Genomic DNA, 6,472 nt, shown 5'->3' with positions numbered 1-6,472 from the left:
TGGCTAAAGAATTCTTTTTAATCCATTAAAACAGGTTCTCATAAACATGTAATCATGCAATTTATTACAAAAAATATTGTTAATACAATAAAAATTCAGATAAGACAAAATGAAGAAAAATTACTTTTAACAAAAAGAATAAAAACAGTAACAAAATAAAAGCATAAATAACAAAATACAATTTTAAAAATGAAATAACATCTAAACATTAACAAACTATCTTCAGTTCACTTCAACTTATTAATTGTACTAATTTCTATACCCCCCCCCGTCCTCCCTGGTGCCTGTTTGAAATGCCCCCCATTGCATCCTTCACTTCCAGTTCTGTTGCTGCTGGGAAGTTGTTCAACACAGCATCTGCCAAATATGAAAAGAATGCATGAGACAAGTATTTTTGCTTTATGTTAAATGTGATAGTCATTCTCTTTGGAAAAAGTCATATATAAATATTGACAGGTCAACAACAGTAATCATATCGTTCTCATTACTACAAACACAAGTGCATGTTTCTCTGCGTGTGTTTAATGACATTTTGGAACTAGCAAAAGAGGCTTAAAGGCAGGGTATCTGATTTTGATCCAGAAACATTTTAGTTATGCTGGTTGAAAGTCTCCTCAAGTCTTGATAGCAATCACTATGTTAAGTTGTCTGAATGTGTATTTTTATATATTTGTGTCATCTGTAAAAGGCGTAGGACCAAAAACGTTCAACAAATCATTGAACCCCGACCGAATGCAATATTTGGACATGGGCATGGGCCAGTTACCGGTTTAAAGGTATACCGATATTTTCAGAGTCAAGGTTTTAAAAAACCACAAAAAATGTCTGTGATACCGTTTTCAATGTATGAACTGTGTTTACACAAAGTGAATTAAATCATGTAATTGAATTCATGTTTACATCTACAATTGAAAGAATATTATAATTTAAAGGCTTTATTTTTACCTGGCATAAACGTTGTTTGTTGCTTAAAAATAAAATGTATTGTGTCCAGTTGAAAAGTTGATGTTTTAATACGCAGACATTTGAAAATAACACATTTTAGTGTCACAATGGCAATACCGCAACACCGTGGTATTTTTGCTTAAGGTTATCATACTGCCAGAATCTCATTCCGGCCAATGCCTAATTGGACGCATTAAATTTTTGCCCCTCTTCTGTGAACGTGTTTTGCATGCCACTTCACACCCTGTTCACGCTCTGTAAAAATAGGGAGAATCAAATAAACTTTCCTGCTGAATTGACACAGGAGCTACAAAACGAAAGACATTTTGAAACACCAAAAAAAAAACAACATCTGGATGAGCAAAAAGCAAAAACCCAAATTAACATTGGTAACATCACTGCTTTTCTGCAAGATGGAAACAGCTACAGGTCTGAAAGGGTCGTTGCAGTGTTTCTTTTGGAAAGGTAGGTATGCAATGTGATTCTATTTTGATGGATTCAGATTTTATTTTAATAAAACGTGTTGCTTATGTAGTTTGTGTTCCTTTAAGAATTAGTGTAATGATTTTTTTTTCAAATTTCTAAACGTGCTGTATTTAATTCGGATTAAAAACAGTTGTTTATGTTGGTAATTTTGGTAATGATATTCACTTTGTCAGTCTTACTGGTTAATGAGATAGGAGTGTGCTTCTGGTTGGTGCGTGTAGGCTAAAGTTAGTATTTTTCAAAATCAAATACCCTGCCCTTTAAGATGCCCAGCATAAAATATTCACAATACAATCTTATGGACATAAAACTTGTCAAATGTCTAAAAATAAAACATCTAAACAATATTGTATGGGTGAGTTAACTGTTGTATCGGCAAAGAGTAATTTAATCTGGTGCTTTTAATATTTAGAAAATATTAAGGCAGTACCGGACTGTCGTCAATTACTCCTCACATAGCCTAATGTCATATTAAAAGTATTATTTTGTGAAACACCATTCAGCCTAAAACTACATACAAACACACTTACCTTTAATAACTGAGAACTGATGTTTTTTCAAATGCTTGCTTCTGCAGTGGACCACCACCATTCATGTTGAACTTTGAAATTAATGAATTTTAGTGAACTCTAAAATACAAAAGACAACGTCGTTAACAGTTGCAGACTGATGTTTTTTTTGTGACCACATGAAAGACTGCGTTGACACCACAATGTCTGATTAATATTGCATGTTTATAGAATTTACCTGTCCATCATTCTTCCGGCACGGTCTCTCAAGTTTCTCCCTCCAGTTTCGCACAGCTTTGACGCCTGAATAGCACATACCAATGTCAGTAATTGTACAGTATTGTATGCTTCAGTGTACAAGTGTTTACCAACCTTAAAGGTTAATGCCCACTGACCTACAATTTTTCACTCACTAACACAATAAAACTCTTTTTCCAACAAACTGAAGGCCTGTAAGTTAAATCCATATGGAAAAATAGCTTTCCCCCACAATCTATCTCTGTATGCATAATTGTAAAGCACAACTGCCTACATTACTGTAAGCAACACAGTAATACCTTGGCTAATTACTGCTGTTACTAAAAAGCAGCCTACAAATTACTCATGTTAATCTTCAGTGTAACGTTTCATAGACTCATTTACCTCCACTATTTTATTACATTGCAGGTTGTACTGTTTAGGTTATATAAAACATGGGTTACTTACTCTAACGTTAAGTTACACGCAAGAATGTCGCGATTCCAACAACAAATAAAGTAAATACATTTTAAACACATGTAAAATAAAATAATAAAAACACTTACACGACCAAACGAGTGTGGTAGATTGCTTTCCCCCTGTCTGCTCGCTGGTGTTGATTTTCAAACAGCGGAAGTCTTTCTCGCGAGATTTGGCCTCGTGTTTGTGTACTGCAGCTGCTATCTAGCGGTTCGGAGTTGTAACTGGATTTTGTTTATCTTTCAAATACGGTTAAGTAATGAATGTTATGCGTGACAGCAGATATTCAGATAAGATAAATAAAACCAAACATCTTGAATTCACTGGTGTCTTTGCATGCCTGATGAAATATCATACATCTTGCAAGTTATTTTGGCAAAAACAAAATTTTAATAAATTCAAGGTTATTCTGGGCTAAACATGGTTTGTTCGTAGTCGGTCTATTTATGAGCTAAATAGTGGCTATGTACGACGGTGCATAAAACACTTTAAAGAAATTAAACAAACCTTGTAATCGCTGTTAACTTTGCTTACACAATGAAATACCATACATCTCACAAGTTATTTGGCAAAAACCACGTGTAATTAAATTAATGGTTATTTCTGGGCTAAACGTGGGTTCTTAGTCGGTCTATTTGTAAGCTAAATAGTGGCTAAGTACAGACGGTGCATAAAACACTTTAAAGAAATGAAACAAAATACCTTAATCGCTTTGAACTTTGTTTACATGATTAAATATCACACATCTCACAAATCATTTTGGAAAAACAACATGTAATTAAATTCATGGTTATTTCTGGGCTAAACGTGGTTTATTCGTAGTCGGTCTATTTATGAGCTAAATTGTCACTACGTACAGACGATGCATAAAACACTTTATAGAAATGAAACGAAATACCTTGTAATCGCTGTTAACTGTTCTTACATGATGAAATAGCATACATCTCACAAATTATTTTGTCAAAAACCACATGTAACCAAATTAAAGTTTATTTGGGCTAGATATGGGCTAGGCACAGCCCGGCTATATCGGGTCTATACTGAAACGAGACGTTGAAATAACGGCTATTGCTTGCTGGGCAGTTTGTTCCTTGGAATTAATTATTATAATATTTCGTAATTACTATTACAATTATTATTACTTCAAATTATGAATTAGCTTAGTAAAACATGTGGATGTCGTGGAAACAAATTGTTAATTTGAATTATATCCGGAGCTCCGTATCAAACTGGATCTAAGATACAGCTAACAAACAACTGTATGTAAATAAAGAACGACACACTACAAAAGTTACTACATCATTTTAAAATATTACTTAAACAAATTAACTGAACCATTAAGCAGACATAGAATTTAGATGTAGGCAACAGTAAATAAGCAACGTCCATATTGATAAATCTGAAAGTCACCGTGGTTTTGGGTGTACGCCAGGTGTAAGCTGGAAATTTGGTGTACGCACTTTTGATAAATGAGGGCCATTGTGTTTTGAGAATGAGTATGTGTTTGGAGTTTTGCTAAAAAGTCTAAGTGAGATCTGCAAATTGTGTTTTATGATGTGAAATGGTTTAAGGTATTGACAACAGACTGCACAATTAGATAAATGAGTTCAGGCAACTGAGAACTTTGTTCAGCCAATGGGTTTTAGTGTTTTTGCAATTGAGAAAAACTGTAAAACAACACACTAAAACTTAAGACTGTTAATGCAAGGATTCATATAGACTGAGACTTTGCCTTTTTCTAAAATATAGAAGAGGATTTCGGTACGGACTGTGGCTAACAGCTCATTTGCATCGTTGGACTTGAGATAAGTTACGAATATCTGATATCAGAACTGAACTGATTTGAACTGAACATTGATTCCTGAGTTATGATTCCTGAACTGTGATTCATATCCTAATGTGAACGTTTGAATGTCATAGTTCAATTTGTACTTTGAATTTGAGTCAGTGCATAAGGGTTATAATTCACTGTGATGGTGCATACCAGTGAGGATTGAGTACTCTAACAAGATCTTTTATTCATTGATTTATTTTATTGGGTTATTTGGCATTTTTGCTTTTCTTTTTTTTATCCAAGGCCTTCTTTTTAAACTGGGTAAATTTCATTAAAAGTATTTTCTTACCATTCCTGTGACAGCATTTCCAGTGATTACCCATCTCCAGAGATCCGTTCCTATAGTTTTCTGAGGTGCAATTGGAATGTAGAGTCCAAAGGAGTTATAATTGATGCCTTGTAAATAGAGTTTTACTCACCTGATATAATTATACATTTTTGGTTATTATTATCATCATCATCATTTACATACCTTATACATATATTTGTGTTAATTCTCGGGCATCAGAGGTATTTCTAAATTTATTAGTCCAGAGCTTGTGTGAAGTGTTTCATCTGCCTTTAAACATGCAAACCGTAAACAAAAAGAATGTGTGTCTGTTTGTTATCATGTTTTTATATGAATAGGTTATTTTCATTGCCATTAAAGTGCAATTACTGAACATAAACAGGAGCTTAATAAAATTATGATTTTAGAATTTCATATGGAACTTATCTTTTGTGCAAATCAACTCTACATTTATTATAATATATAATCAGTGATGGGAGTAACGCGTTACAAAGTAACTGTAACTGTAATTCCACTACTTTTAGCAGTATTGAGCATGTAACGAAGTATTTTTTTAAATCAAGTAACGCAATTACAATTACTGAAATTTAAATGAGTTTGTTACTCGCGTTACTCTATTTTGTAAAAAATAGACAAGACATATCTGACGTCGCAGGACCGTAGTTGGCGGCGCAATGATTCATTACACTTCATCATAGCTGACAGTGCATATAGAATGAACAAGAAAAATCTAAACGGGACAACATACCTTTGTTTAAAAATTGTGCGCAAGTCATAATCCATCCGGTCTCATGTTTGTAAATTATCTTCACCAAGCAATCGCAGTATGACATCAACTTGCATTTGTAGTCCACAAAGGTAATAAATCTAAGAAATGTTCATATATTCTTAGATGTTTACATCGGCCTTCATGGAAGAGAACGATCCGCGATTGTTGTTATCCGAACAAACAATCCACTCGCTCTGTGTCTGTCTGACAAAACAATCCACTCGCTCTGTGTCCGTCAGACAAAACAATCCACATAGCCTACTCCGTTTTCTGATTAAATATCTTCCTTTAATCCTGTGAATCATTAAAATCCAACAGAAAACAAACAATATATGACCAAAGAGCGCAGTCACAGTGGCAAGCTTCACAAGCTGTGTTCCAATTCAAGGGCTGCACCCTACTAAGCAATGCTTAGTAAGAATGCGATAAAAGGTGAGCACTTTCAACTAACTTATTAAAATAAATATGAAAAAAGAAAAATTACAATTTATTTTAGAAAATATGACATGTTGACACAATTGTCTCCAAATTGTTAAAGAGACAATACACAATTTTAACACACTATATATTTTCAATGTAAACACACAGAATATTTGTCTAAATGGTCTAAATGATATACATAAATTAACTAAGCTTACATATTAAGATAATTTCTAACAAAAATATTCAACGGCTGAATCTAAAGCAAAATATTCTCCTACAGTATGTGATATATTAGAGTCTTATGTGTAAAATAGCCCATCCATATCATTTTACTGTTTGACTGTTCAGTGCTGTTCATATTTACATTTAAAAAGCAAACTTTTCAAAAGTTACTTTTCTAAGTAACTAATTACTTTTGATATACAGTAACTGGTATAGTAATTCAGTTACTTTTAAAAGAAGTAACTAGTAACTGTAACTAATTACAAATTTTCAGTAAC

At 33.3% G+C, this 6,472-nt stretch overlaps 1 long non-coding RNA gene across 1 annotated transcript; it reads right to left on the bottom strand.

Annotated features, from left to right (window-relative positions):
- On the bottom strand, window positions 1-3,919 carry LOC129438186 (uncharacterized). Its single transcript, XR_012359055.1, has 4 exons — window positions 2,744-3,919; window positions 2,179-2,243; window positions 1,962-2,060; window positions 1-357 (listed from the first exon to the last, which is right to left on the bottom strand). It is a non-coding gene; the product is annotated as an uncharacterized lncRNA (long non-coding RNA).
- Between the last annotated feature and the right edge of the window lie 2,553 nt (window positions 3,920-6,472).

This window comes from Misgurnus anguillicaudatus, chromosome 19 (genome assembly GCF_027580225.2).
Source record: "Misgurnus anguillicaudatus chromosome 19, ASM2758022v2, whole genome shotgun sequence".
NCBI lineage: Eukaryota > Metazoa > Chordata > Actinopteri > Cypriniformes > Cobitidae > Misgurnus > Misgurnus anguillicaudatus.
The sequence above is the reverse complement of the archived record's forward strand: the minus strand, read 5'-3'. Positions and strand labels throughout refer to the sequence as shown.